Here is a 16,014-nt window from a genome sequence, read left to right on the forward strand (position 1 = left end):
ATCGGTCCCTAGGCTAACACATTACTTAATTTAACTTTCACTAAGGACAACACACACACCTATGCCCGCGGGAGGACTCGAACCTCCGACGGGCGTAGCCGCGCGAACCGTGGCAAGGAGCCTAAGACCGCACGGCTACCCCGCGCGGCTGAGTGAATGAAAACCTCGGAAAGGGTATAGTAATTTTTTCCGGAAGTATAAATTAAAAACGCAAAAGCAGATTTTTAATTAGTGATGCACGTCTTCAAGCAAATTCGCAGCGCTAGATACAATCATAATAAAAGTGCGTAATACTTTCGCTAATGGTAGGTGTGAGATGTGAAAGTAACTCGCATGCCCGCGGCACACTAATTTGACAGCAAAAACGGAGCTACAAATGAAAAGCGAGCATCAGTTTCACAACGCCGAATACAGGACAGACGAATGACCTTGATGTCTTAACAATCTAATGACCGCAGATGGCGGGACCAAGTGGGAATTGCCGACCTCCTTGACCCTCAACAAGGAGACAGCAACGCTCTAAAGAAATGTCCGACAGCCGCTCGTCCATTAAATAACAGTCCCCTGACCCTTGAGAGCAGTAGGCGAAACAGCGCTTAATAATTGTACAGTGGAGCAATTAAAAACAGGCAGTAGCAACGTATGGAGTATCTACAAATCCAAAACGTAAACATAGAGTGGAAGAGACAACAGACCACAAATCATTCTTCACCGTCAACAGCTCTGCGGATTAGTATAAGAAAACTCCCTGCGTCATTGAAAAATTACGAAAACCAGCGCATTACACCGATGTCTCAGTCGTGCCTACATCTACATCTTTACTCCTGACACTTCCGACACTTCTATCACGTATCCCTTTCCTATTCCATTCGGGAATGGTGCGGAGTCAGGAAGACTATCGGCAATCTGCGTAAAAGTTCTGCTTTCTCCGATTTTTCTCATCGCTTAGAACCTTTCGTTGCCTCAGCGACATGGTACAAACTGCTGTTAGAAGGCGTCCCAGTTCTTCCTCATAATCCTCATAGAATTATACAATTATTAGGTCCAGAGGTGCCGTTCATCTGTTGAGCGATTTCAGTCACTTCTCTATTCCGTGAGCACTTATCTCAAAGTCTTCCATGTTTGCGCTTATTGAAACCGCAGTGAAACGGTTACGGAAAACCGAATTCAGACTTCAGCTTTGTATTTGCTTCGATTCCAGTAATCACTGGAGCACCGGGTGTTTTCTCATGCATTGTTTGAGCAGAGTCACTCACTGGAGATAACTATGTAATGCCATAAAGACACCGCTTGGAGACTCGCCTTGAGGGTAGTGCAGAAGGGGAAGGCGGACAGGCCAAGACACAAGGTGTGCTGAACATCCCGCAAAATGTCACTGGAGGCTTCGGCGTGGTTTTAACAGATCAGGAAACCAACAGGGCTAAATATGCCGCAAAATGACATTCGAAGCTTTGGCGATAGTTTTGGCAAACGGGAAGTTTTCGCCACAGAATGGTATACAGTCGTCCATAACTAATGACTTATTTGAATTTCAGTACATAGTATATCCAGAAAAAACGCGTAGTTACGTGGATAGTATTTGAAATAGTAATGTGCGTGTTAATGTTAACACTAATCATATATACGTATCCTGCACACTGACCCGTTGTATATCATTTCGATAAAAGTTTCGTTCAAATGATCTATGGAATATGTCACTAACTAACAAACAACATGAGAGGTATCTGGCGATAACTGACCGACGAAGTCCACAAATAGCTACAGCATTCGTATGTGGACAGCTTGCAGCATCTCCAGATGTAACTGTTCTCGATATATTGCATCTGATGTTGCGACCGATTGATCTTTACACTAGACGTCTACTCACTCAAGGCTGACAAATAACAGGCACATTTATTTACATTTCTCCGTTTTGGTCAGTTTAACAAATCTGAATTTTGAATTTTGGCTTCGAATGGCTTGAGAACTGAGCTCTTCGCAGATGAATTTCGTTTCAACTTAAAAATGAATCTCGTCGCACATCCATCAAGAGGAAAGTCAGATCTCTTGTAAAATAAAAGGAACATCGTGGAAAGAGGCTGGTGGTAGGGATGATCTTATCGGTATTGGCGTGGGGAGGGGCAACGGGGGGGGGGGGGGGGTGATTGATATGATCTTGGATTCACATTGTCGCTGGTGGTCGGAGCAATATTGATAACATGCCGAGATAGGCTACAGACTGGAGTTGACAAGTTCATGTGCGCGACAGTTCAGAGATACATTAGGACCATAGAAATTTTTCTGCATGTAAGTCTACACTCCAAAAGCCACGTCACGGTGTGAAGCGGAGGGTGAAGACAGCCGCTGAGGTGTGTCACACAGAACACGTTGCGGCACTGCCAAGCACATAAGCAAGCTTTCATAACAATACCTCACATTGTTCAAATAACGTATGGGAATGCAGTCGTGCGACGTTGTCGACAAGCGCCGGTATTCCGACAGGTGAAAACCTTATAATTTTCAAGGCACAACTGCAGGGTGCGCCCCTGTCGAAATATCGGTGGTTGTCGACGACGTCACCTGGCTGTGTTCCCGTAAGTTATTTGAACGTACTGGAACAAACTCAGGTCACATACTTCACATTTATGGTTTTTTGGTTCTGGAAGAGATTTTTCCAGTTTTGTCTGTCCACAGCAGAAATCAAATGCGACGGAGACTTCGTTTTTTAACCCCGATTTGGATGGGCATACTGGTTCAGACACTGGAAGCGTACTCCTCAGGAACGTTTGTGCTGCCGTCCAAATTTAGGTTTTCCAAGGTTTTCCTTACCAGATCAAGCGAATTCCGGAGCAACGCGTGTCATAAAAGAGTAAATGCACGATGAAAGAATTATCCAAATGAGACGGAAATCTGTAGATGTGGTGTACATATACAGACAATCAGATAGTTACAGTTTCAGAAAAACTGGATGATCCACTGAAGAGAAAGAGGTTCACAAATTGAGCAAGTCACTAATAATTCCCTCATCTCTGCTCATTATGCAAGCAGTTTTTCACCTTGGCATTAAGCGACAGGGTTGGTGGACGTCCGCCTGAGCGATATCGTGCCAAATTGTGTCCAATTGGCGTGTGTGCCGATTTTCGGCACGATTGTGTTCCGGCCGCGAGTGTTAAGGTCGATATTGGCCTCGCCAGAGATACTGCGGAGCCGAGTTGGCGGCGAGGGGTCCTTTGGCGACGAGGAGAGGAAGGTTGGAGAGTACCGAGCGAGGACAGAACCCCAGGTCCGGATGGTGCGAATTGTGAAAAATGGGACTTGACATCTGAGATCATCAGTCCCCTAGACTTAAAACTGCTTAAACCTAACTAACCCAAGGACATCAGACACATCCATTCCCGAGGCAGGATTCGAACCTGTGACCGTAGCAGCAGCGCGGTTCCGGACTGAAGTGCCTAGAACCGCTCGGCCACAGCCGCTGGCCCGAAGTGTGCATTAATAATTTTGTTACTCTGTGGTAATGAACTGATGGTGAAACCGAGACGCTTGGGAATTCAACGCTGCTGTGGAACGATAAGCCGTGGGCCCTGCAATTGTGTGGACGCAATTACGGCGAGTTGTGGCCGAAGTCGTTTGCGGGTGTTTTGCCACGGCAGATAAACAAGACAGCGTGGGCCCAACAGAACAAGCTGTGCTGTAGCATGTTCGCCCACAATAAGGATGTCATGATATTGGACAAGAAAGCAGTAACTTCTGCGTTGTTAGTTTACTCAACTGTGTGGAGATTGAGCAGTAACTGCCACTTTTCAACGGAATTTACGATTGTGTAAATATGTGGGCAATGTCGGATGGGCGTTGTCATAAAGTTATTATATTTCTTATTTGTGAACATAATCTTCTGTTATCAGGATTACTCATTGGACAGATTTGAAATTGTCAGTTCTGCGCTGTAGGTCACCGGATTGTAAATAGTGGAATTTGACGAATATACTAACTGTGAGTTTTGGATATGTTTTTATATCTGCGTGTTAAATGAAAGTGAATTTTGAAGTTTGTAAAGAACCTTTCTACCATTACGATTCTGTAAGTTTTTATTTGGAAGTGATCTTGTTTTCTACTGTTATTGGTTAATAATTTATTATCCGATTAATCAAAGGTACAATTATTTAACCAGCCCGGCTCGAATCCTGCCTCGGGCATGTATGTGTGTGCTGTCCTTAGTTTGGTTTAAGTAGTTCAAAGTCCAGGGGACTGATGACCTCAGACTTGTTTTTCAGTGAACTATTATTAATAAATTACGTAAATCAGTAATGCTGTGTAAGTTGTTATTGAAGACACCCATGCCGGCCGTTGTGGCCGAGCGGTTCTAGGCGCTTCAATCCGGAACTGCGCTGCTGCTGCGGTCGCAGGTTCGAATCCTACCTCGGGCATGGATGTGTGTGCTGTCCTTAGGTTACTTAAATTTAACCAGTTCTAACTCTAGGGTACTGATGACCTCAGATGTTAAGTCCCATAGTGCTTAGAGCCATTTGAACCATTTGAAGGCACCCATATCCATTAGCCAATCAACCATGGCCAGTTTGGAAAGGGAACTGACGCAACATTAGGGGACTAGAGGCTATTTGTTAAGTTGTGGCAACGGTAAGCCTGTGGTTTGTTGTTCTTGTTGAAGTGTCTAGTCACCCCTAAATTAAATAATAATTCCGCACACATGTTATGGTCAAAATCCGGAGATGGCTGGAGGGCCCTGTCCACAATGCTTCAAACGTTCTCACCTGACGGAGATCCGACGACGTTGCTGGTCAAGGAACAGTTTTCAAGCACGAAAACAAGCGGTGAAACTTCTGCCCTGTGAGGACGGGTAATATCTTGCTGAAATGTAAGCGGTTCAAAAATGGCTCTGAGCACTATGGGACTTAATTCTGAGGTCATCAGTCCCCTAGAACTTAGAACTACTTACACCTAACTAACCTAAGGACACCACACACATCCATGCCCGAGGCAGGATTCGAACCTGCGACCGTAACGGTCGAGCGGTTCGAGACTGTAGCGCCCAGAACCGCTCGGCCACACTGGCCGGCAAATCTAAGCGGAGGATGGCTTTCTATGAAGGGCAACAAAGGCGAAACAAATGGGGACATAGAATATCGTCGACGTATCGCTGTGCTGTAACGGAGTCGCGGATGACAACCAAAGGGTCCTGCTATGAAAAGAAGTGGCACTCCACACCATCAGCCCTAGTTGTCGGGACGCATGTTGGGCTCCAGTCAGGCTGGTATTCCACAGCTGTCTGGGGCTTCTCCAGGAACGTCTTCGCTGGCTGTCGGGGCTCAGTTCGTAGTGGGACTAGTGCTAAAGACAGTTCTACTCCAGTCAATGAGGTTACAGACCGAAGACCTGTGTGGAAACGTCACGGATGACAGTACGATACCAACATGGCTGTCGCTCGAAATACGGCTCGACAACCAGAAGTGGTGGTCTAGGGTGCCATTTCTTTTCATAGCACGGCTCCTTTGGTTGTCATCCGTGGCATCGTTACAGCGCAGTGGTACGCCGATGATATTCTACGCCGCGTTTCGATGCTCTTCGTGGCAAGCGATTCAGGATTTACCTTTGAACAAGATAATAGCGCCCGTAAACAGAGAAAGTTTCTACTACTTGTCTTCGTGCTCGCCAAAGCCTACCTTCGCCAGCAAGGTCACCGCTTCTCTCCCCAGCTGAGAACGTTTGGAGCAGGGCCCTCCAAGTACCTCGGGATTCTGACGATCTAACACGCGAATTGGACAAAATCTGGCACGACAGCCCTCAGAAAGACATTCAGCAAATTTAACAATGAATGTCTGGCGAATAACTGTTTGTATAGGGGCCTAAGACGGACCAACACGTTATTGACTTTCTCAATTTATGAAGCTGTATCTCCTGAATGAATCATCCAATTGTTTTGAAACTGTAATAAATTCTTTGCCTGTGAATGTGTATCTCATCTACCGATTTCAGTCCCTTTCGGATAATGCCTTGCTGGAGCGATTTTTTTCATGTAGAGTGTTTCCTACCGCATTCCAACAAAGTCTTTGCTAAAAGAACACCAACTCTAATGGGTACATCATCAACTGGTCGTTAAAGTCCACCGTTATTTCCCTATTTCAGTATCGCCCTTCATCGATATGCAGCAAACACGACGTTATAACCGTTGATGCGACATTTAGGTAGTAGCACTCATCCTTTTCGTGTTGGCTTATGACTTCCACTGTTCCCTGTAAAGCAAATAACAATCAGTAATATGGCGTGAACACCACAGTGCTTTACAAGATGTGACTCCAATAGAACTGATATATGCTTTGAAACGTACCCTTAGAAAAATTTATGAATTACTGTGTTGATAAACCTCTTACATTATTTGCTTTTCAAACAGCTGAGCAAAACTGAACGTACTCAAACATTCACTAAAGTGACACAATATTTTTAGCGCAACGCAATCTGACTTTCAACAATCCCTATAAAAGAATGGCCCTGACTAACATTAACCTATACCTTTCACAAATCACTTACCTCACCAAAAATCTTCGTTACTCGAACTACTGCAATACAGCGAGCGCCACTACTGCCAGCTAAATAAAAGATTCAAACTACTGAAGGCACTAACTACTGATAGGCATAGTTAGCAAATGAAAGATTTTGATAGAGAACAAACGATGTATTTAACTTAATAGTGTTGAAAAATCATAAGATACATAGCAGTTCATGACATCCAGTCTTACAAATTTCAAAACTCCGCCATTTCTCTCCCCACATCCACCACTGCTGGCGGCTCACCTTCAACTGCGCAACGCTACGCGCTGTTAACAGCCAACTGCCCAACACTACAATGGCCAACAACAATGCAAACCAGCCACAGACTGCACACAGCACAGCCAGAGATTTTCATACAGAGCGCTACGTGGTGTTACCAATATAAAAACCTAAACAGCCTACTTACAGCTTGCTAGCCTGTTAGATGTCGAACCACAATCTCGTTTGCCGCGCGGGATAGCCGTTCGGTCTATGCGCCTTCCCACAGCTCGCACGGCTATCGCCGTCGGAGGTTCGAGTCCTCCCTCGGGCATGGGTGTGTGTCTGTTGTCGTTAGCATAAGTCAGTTTAAGTTAGATTGAGTAGCATGTAAGCCTAGGGACCGATGACCTTAGCAGTTTGGTCCCATAGGAACGTACCACAAATTTTCAATTTCCGCAATTTCATTTGCATTGTAAACCATGAGAAAAAAAAATACAATTTTTCACGTAATTTAATACTTAGTTGTCAACTCCTGGCACGCTTGGGGTGTTGACCTCGACAATAACTCAGCTGGGAGCAAGTGATGTGAGCTAAGCAGGCGACCGGTTGGCAACCTACACATTGTAAACAAACGTGGCCTTCCCGCGAGATGGAAACGGATGGCCTCTCCACGGAGTGGGAACGGAAAGACGGTGGGTGCGACGCGGCGGTCAGGACGGCCGCACTGCAGATCGAAGCGGCGAGGACAGGAGAGGTGAAGACAGGAGAGGGGAGGAGAGGGGAGGAGAGAGAGGAGAGAGAGTTGCCGAAAGTGCGCCGGGCTGGCAGCGGGCCACGTGGTCCGGTCGTTGCTCCCCATTAAGCCGCGGTGCATCCAGCGGCCCAACTACAGCACATCAATTCCGAGGGCGAATCTCGCAGTTGCGACCTGACAAACTTACGGTAATGAGTCAAGGTCTCCTTCCGCTATCTAGCACAGCATTCTTTCTCCTCCAGTTTCTCGTCCGTGTACACTACATCTCCTACGTAACTGCGCACGGAGGTCTTTCGGACGTACTTTCAGTCATCCCTTTGGCACTGGGAGTACATACAAATCTCCAAATATGTTTTAACCACAAGTGAAGAACCACAACTCGATTCACTCCATCATCGACATGTTAAGGGTGATACACTCTGGACGCCAGTGGACCGTCACTTAAATAACTAGCAATTATGATAGATGTGATTACGTAAGCTTTCCCGGCGTAATAAGTCTTGAAAATCTTTTCGGGTTTGCTGCCGGATCCTAAAATCAACTTGACTCGATATTTCGGCGATCCAACTGTTCGCCATCTTCAGGAATGCTGCTTCTGCTGATGAGTCCCGCTGAGAACTGACGCAAGATTGCAATTCAACGTCCTATATAGGCCACCGTTCAGTACACGGCGCATGCGCCGCCCATCACGGTTTCTACCTTTCAAAACAGGGAGGTGGCGCCGCCCTTGGTGAAACATTGCTGGCAGCGATATATCGCAATCCATGCCGAACCGAAGAACGTTCAGTTTTGATGCGAGATAATACGGGATTCCACGTTTTGCTGAGAGGAAACCCATTGTCTCTGTTGATTAAATTATCAGCTAACCTAATTTCAATCGCCTCTTTATAGACACTATCCCAAAATCCGGAAATGTTGGCAGAACACTGCCTAAATGAGGGACACAAAATGAAATTTGAGGAAACTGTTGTGATTGCCAACATTTCCGGATTTTGGGATAGTGTCTATAAAGAGGCGATTGAAATTAGGTTAGCTGATAATTTAATCAACAGAGACAATGGGTTTCCTCTCAGCAAAACGTGGAATCCCGTATTATCTCGCATCAAAACTGAACGTTCTTCGGTTCGGCATGGATTGCGATATATCGCTGCCAGCAATGTTTCACCAAGGGCGGCGCCACCTCCCTGTTTTGAAAGGTAGAAACCGTGATGGGCGGCGCATGCGCCGTGTACTGAACGGTGGCCTATATAGGACGTTGAATTGCAATCTTGCGTCAGTTCTCAGCGGGATTCATCAGCAGAAGCAGCATTCCTGAAGATGGCGAACAGTTGGATCGCCGAAATATCGAGTCAAGTTGATTTTAGGATCCGGCAGCAAACCCGAAAAGATTTTCAATTATGATAGAATTTAATAAAGACTGAAGCAAAATTCATAACGGTGAAATATTAATTACTCGCGCTGTCTGGCAATGAAAGGGTAGCAAGCATCGTCCACACATTTCAACATATAGAAATTATATACATACAAACACATCCAAAAAAAATTAGATGCTAGTACATAGAGCCTTATTTGTTCTGTCTTCGTCTCTCGCTTTCTTTCTACTTCACAAGCAACGTTCAGTAATTAATTTTTTCACTGGTGGAATAACTTGCATCAAAAAAACATTTGTCCTTTGCTCTTATTTACGCATAGTATGTGTTTTCCTTAGTCCAAGTGAAGTAAATCTTAGCCGGCCGCTGTGCCCGAGCGGTTATAGGCGCTTCAGTCCGGAACCGCGTGACTGCTACGGTCGCAGGTTCGAATCCTGCCTCGGGCTTCGATGTGTGTGATGTCCTTAGGTTATGTTATGTTAACCGGGGACCTAGAAACGACGGAGAGGCTCCGCCTCCGCCGCAGCCGCAGTGGTCCGCAACCCCACGACGACTACCTCAGTCCACTTCACCCTCCGCCGCCCCACACCGAAACCAGGGTTATTGTGTGGTTCGGCCCCCGATGGACCCCCCAGGGAACGTCTCACACCAGACGAGTGTAACCCCTATCTTTGCGTGGTAGAGTAATGGTGGTGTATGCGTACGTGGAGAACTTGTTTGTGCAGCAATCGCCGTCATAGTCTAGCTGATGCGGAATAAGGGGAACCAGCCCGCATTCACCGAGGCAGATGGAAAACCGCCTAAAAAACATCCACAGACTGGCCGGCTCACCGGACCTCGACAAATCCGCCAGGCGTATTCGTGCCGGGGACCGGAGCTCCTTCCCGCCCGGAAATGTCCTTAGGTTAGTCAGGTTTAAGTAGTTCTAAGTTCTAGGGGACTGATGACCTCCCATGTTAAGTCCCATAGTTCTCAGAGCCATTTGAATCATTTATAGTAAATCTTAAATCAGAGATATCTGATATCTTTCCTGAGTGAACATTTGTAGGGAAAATATCAAATTCCTCTACAATCCTTGCAGTGCCTCACGAAATCGAAGCAAACAGGGAAGTAAAGATTAGGGCAGCGCAAAAACCTCTAGTATAACCAGAGCGAGAGCAGCAAAACTACACTCTAATACAAAAAAAGATACTCACCCCGGGGAAACTATCCGAACGGCACGGAAATCGGTAGCTGTAATGTCCATGTACAGACAGACAAATGATTGCAGTTTCAGAAAAATGGGATGGACGGCAAGCAAATAGAGCATTGAAAATCGCTAACGCACCGCTGAGCTGTAAGGGTGCCGCACATGATAAAGACAGGGGTTCTGATGTGAAAAGAAATGGCACCCCAGATCATGACTCCTGGTTGTTGGGCCAAATGGTGGGCGACAATCACTTTGGTATCCTACCATTGTCAGTGGCATCCCTTGACACATCTTCTCTGGTCTCCGGGGGTCGGTTTGATGCAAGTCTCATCACTGAAGACAATTCTACTCCAGTCAGTGAGATTCGAGGATGGGAACGTGTATGCAGACGCCCTGGACAGCGGTGGGACGCCAGCCATACTGTCGCCGGCCATACAGTCTGACAATCAGGAATGACCGTCTGGGGGTTCATTTAATTTCGTAGCGGGACTCCTTTGGTTGGCATACGCGGCACCCTCACAGCACGGCGGTACATTGTGGATGCTCCACGCCCCGTTTTGTTACCCTTCGTGGCAAGCCATCCTGAGCTACATTTCAGCACGATAAAGCCTGCACACGGCGAGAGTTTCTACTGCTTGTCATTGTGCCTGCCAAACCGTACATTGACCAGCAAGGTCGGAAGGACTGTCCTGTACTGAAAACGTACCGAGCATTATAGGCAAGGCCCTCCAGCTAGTACGGGATTTTGACGATTCAGCGCGCGAATTAGACAGAATTTAGCACGATATACCTGAGGAGGACATCCAGCAAATCTAGCAACGAATGCCTAGCAGAAGGATTTCCTGCATAAGAGCCAGACGTGAATCTACGCATTTTTGACTTCCTCTATTTGTGAAACCATTTCTCTTGAATAAATGAGCCAATTTTTCTGAGATTTCCATCGTTTGTTCGTCTGTATATGCACATCATATCTACCGATTTCCGCCCTATACGGATAATTCCAAGACAACAAGAGTCTGGCGCAGTTGTGAGATCGGTTACAGCTGCTACAATGGCAGGTTATCACGATTTTAGTGAGTTTGAACGTGGTGTTATTGTCGGCGCACGGGCGATGGGACACAGCATCCATCAGGTAGCTATGAAGTGGGGATTTTCCCTTACGACCATTGCAAGACTGTACCGTGAATATCAAGAATTCGGTAAAACATCGAATCTCCGTCATCACTGCACCCGGAAAAAGATCCTGCAAGAACGGGAGCAACGACGACTGAAGAGAATCATTCAACGTAGCAGAAGTGCACCCCTTCCGCAAATTGCTGCAAACTTAAGTGCTGGGCCATCAAAAAGTGTTAGCGTGCGATCCGTTCAGCGAAACATAATCAATATGGGCTTTCGGAGTCTAGGGCCCACTCGTGTACCCTTGATGACTGCATGACACAAAGTTTTGTGCCTCGCCTGGGCCCGTCAACATCGACATTGGACTTTTGATGACTGGAAACATGTTGCCTGGTCGGTCGAGCGGATGGACGTGTATGGGTATGGAGACAAGCTCCGTGAATCCATGGGCCTTGCATGTCAGCAGGGGACTGTTCACGTTGGTGGAGACTCTGTAATGCGTGGGGCGTGTGCAGTTGTAATTATATGGGGCCCCTGATACGTCTAGATATGACTCTGACAGGTGACACGTACGTAAGTGTCGTGTCTGATCACCTGCATACATTAATGTCCCTTCTGCATCCGACGAACTTTGACAATTCAAATGATTCAAATGGCTCTGAGCACTATGGGACTTAACATCTGAGGTCATCAGTCCCCTAGAACTTAGAACTACTTAAACCTAACTTATAGACATCACACACATCCATACCCGAGGCAGGATTCGGACCTGCGACCGTAGCGGTCGCGCGGTTCCAGACAGACGTGCCTAGAACCGCTCGGCCACCACGGCCGCTTGGACAATTCCAGCAAGACAATGCGACACCTCACATGTCCATAATTACTACAGAGTGGCTCTATGAACACTTTTCTGTGTTTTAACATTTCCGCTGGCTACCAAACTCCCCAGACATGAACATTGTTGATCATATCTGGGATGCCTTTTAACGTGCTGTTCAAGAGATTACGGATTTATGGACATTCCCGCAGGGTTCATGGTGTCAATTCCCTCCAGCACTACTTCAAACATTAGTCGAGTCCATACTGCGTCATGTTGCGGCACTTCTGCATGCTGACGGAGGCTCTACACGATATTAGGCAGGTGAACCAATTTGTTTGGCCCTTCAGTGTATTACCCACCACTGATCGCTTGTATTCCATACACAACAGTGGTTGCATTTCAGCGAAGTTAACTGACCGCTAGAACATCCCTCCCTTCCTCGGTATACACTACACTGATTTCCTTAAATTACGTCGAAAACAACAACAGACAACAGCTAGTTCTCTTACAACAGCAATGCTCTACAGAACTATCTCATTCGGAACGTGAGGACCTTCCTGCCGCTCGTGTCTCCTGCACAGACCGGGCGACTCCACAGGAAGTTGAGCCATGAGAGAAACAGGATATGGCTGGCATTTTCTATAGGAGCATCGGCCACATTCAGACTTCTGGTACTTTACAAATACTACGTTATCATACATTCATGGAAAATATGAAATAATGATATGTTTACGGTCCAATATTGTTTTTTACAAGTAGTTTATACAGGTAACTAGTAATGCTGCGCTACTATAAAATTCTTTATCTGATTGTCTTTAACAGAAATTCATGCGACTTTAATGAAGGTTTGGGTGGAGTCTGCTCCTTCATCAGCAACAATTATGTAGTGAGAGGTTCACTTTAATGTGACCACACTTCTACTTTTATAGAAGAAGATTTAAGAGAACAGCCAAAAACCACTGATGAAGACGCCTGGGAACTGAACAATGAGGGATTGGGCGATCGCTGATGAAAGTTATAGAAACTACTCCAGGCTCTAGGCGTATCATAAAAGGGTACAATATATTTTGATTTAACAAACGGCTGTTGGAAATATTAGTCCTCAATTGTTGAATGCTGATCAGAAGCAAATACGTCCGCAATCTTTTAACCGTTAAAAACGGAATTTAGCTTAATTTTGACCATAAATCATTACCGTAATTGTAAATGGAAGAAAGACGTATATAAATACTTCCATATGTAAAGGGTTAGGAGTGGGATAGGGGCAGGAAAGGTCAAACAAGTGGGAATGGTATAATTTTTGATTATCAATCGCTGCTTACACAATTTGTTCAATATGAGCATTGGAGACGTCAACGAGATACTCTACATCGCCAGCCAAACTTGGAACTAATGTTTTTCGAGCGTAAATCAGTTCCTCATTAACGCGTTAACCGCCGAACGATAATTACAGTCGACACTGGACCTCCGTGAGTAGTTGCACTTCAATTATAGCCGCCCAGTACTACTACACAGATAAATACTACTGTTCGTTGCGCGTCTCTAAAAGATTGATCATGTGACATAATGACACTGTACAGTGTGCCGCTGAAGTTTGGCATGCAGCCCCACAGCGATACGGCAAAATAAAATTGAAAAATACCCCATCACACAGCCGATGTCGACTTTTAATCATCAGAACTGAAGTTTGTGATTACGGCGAGTGTTGCTTGGAATTAAAAATGGATTCCCGTTATTCATTACTTTGCAAATTGTAAAAAATTCACTAGGGAAGACGACATGACCTTTGTATACTAAACTGATAATCAATACGGGAGAATAGGCCTGGACTGCAAAAGAATAAATGATCTTTAGCACAATGCATGTATCCGCGAACGTGTTTTGCTATGAATAAACATCTTTTGACTTTCATCTGTCAACATATATTTGTCGTTTCACAAAGATTTAAGCCCAATGAGAAGGTCAACAGCGGTAGTGGATAGATATTTTGCAGACCCCGAGATGGACTGCACCAACAGAACTTACTCGGCAGGGGAGAGGAGGAGGAGGGAGGGGGTACGGTGTGCAATGTCAATTTGTGCTGAAATAAGATTACGCCTAGAAACGAAAAGGACGCAGGGTTGACCTAATAAATCTCAGTCCTTCACTGACAGACCGAACGCTTCTTAGTTTCAGCTAGCTAGGTGGCGCAGTGGTAAGACGGACGCTAGACTTTTATTTGCGAGGCCAGTGGTTCAAATTCTCGTTCGGCTACCCACATGTAGGTTTCCCGTGATTTGTCTAAATGGTTTATGACGAATGCCAGGCTGTGTCCTCTGAAAACGCACCCTCTAGCTCTAATTACCACGTCGTCGACGGAACGTTTAACCTTAATCTTTCTTCCTATTCACCTTGCTCTACTGCAGTTAATGATTTTCCCACTTTGGAACTCTGACAAATCGATTGCTGTTCCCACAATGGCTGTGAGCGACATACTACTGGATTCTTTATATGTAGACCTACTTTGACAACGTGGGTCACGCCCAGTATGTTATAATACATTATATTTATCAATCATTATTTAAATTTCTGTAAAAGTGCTTAAGAGAGGAAAATTCCACTGACATACTTGGTAACTTCCACACAATAAGTAGTCACACAACAGACATGTAGTAATCTCATTACGTTCGACAGATGAAACTGCACTGAATGCATTTTTAGTGCAGGTCTGGTATGAAGTTGAGCGGCTACGTTAAAACTAGTGACCAGCATAAATTACACGTAACTGTGACAGAAGTTTATATAATGTATTATCAAATCCAAGTTGCTGGTATTTTCCCAACAAAACGTTGGAACTAAAACGATTTAACATTACGAACTGTTATTATATTACAGCGCCAATTCTAATTTTAAAAAAATGTAAGACATTAAAGTTAAGAGTTTCTCTGAAGATACACTTAACTGATGTACAAGGAGCTGTCCAACAAGAAGTTCTTCGATTCAACCTTAAACTCCAGCCATTATCTATGTGTCATGTATTTTTTTTAAAGACGAATTAAAACCAAATACAATTCTTATAAGACAGTTCTTTAATTCTAAAAATGCTGTCCCTGTAAGTTGAGTTTCCTCATAAAATGAATCCAGAACTTATTAATGAATGGAAATATACAGAATAAACTAGTTACTCCATTTCTAAGCCATCTACAGCAGTAATAATGCGTACTACGAACGTAGTTGCTCTAGGATGCTTCTTCAAATGGTTCAAGTGGCTCTGAGCACTATGGGACTTAACTTCTGAGGTCATCAGTCCCCTATAACTTAGAACTACTTAAACCTAACTAACCCAAGGACATCACACACATCCATGCCCGAGGCAGGATTGGGACCTGCGACCGTAGCGGTCGCGTGGTTCCAGACTGTAGCGCCTAGAACCGCTCAGCTACTCAGGCCAGCGATGCTTCTATTAATTCTAGTTCGTGAATCTTTCCATTAATGAAGTCCATCTGTAGTCAGAAAAAACAACTCTTTCTTGTAGTTCATTGACAATCGAGCTTTTTATAAGATGTGTGTCCCGCTAGACGTACTGAACTGTGTGTACTGCGCCGCGCGGGGTAGCCGTGCGGTCAAAGGCGTCTCGTCGCGGTTCGCGCGGCTACCCCCGTCGGAGGTTCGAGTCCTTCCTCGTGCATGGGGTGTGTGTGTTGTCCTTAGTGTAAGTTAGCTGAAGTTAGATTAAGTAGTGCGTAAGCCTAGGGACCGATGACCTCAGCAGTTTGGTCCCATAGTCCTTACCACAAATATCCAATGTGTACTGCATCTTGTCAGAAATCAGTGACAATTCATTTTTCTTGAAGTATCTCTTAACGTTTTCGAGTATTTCGTTAGCTTCGTTTTTGGCGAGAGGACTTCGATTTTAGTATGGCGCTTTCTTGTCTGACGATCCGTTCGGTTCAGATTTTGCAGTTGATTTCGAACTAACTTCCCGACGAGCAACACCCTTGAGATTTCAAACACAGCTCAGAACTGGATGATGATGCAG

Source organism: Schistocerca cancellata, chromosome 6, assembly GCF_023864275.1.
Source record: "Schistocerca cancellata isolate TAMUIC-IGC-003103 chromosome 6, iqSchCanc2.1, whole genome shotgun sequence".
Taxonomy (NCBI): Eukaryota; Metazoa; Arthropoda; class Insecta; order Orthoptera; family Acrididae; genus Schistocerca; species Schistocerca cancellata.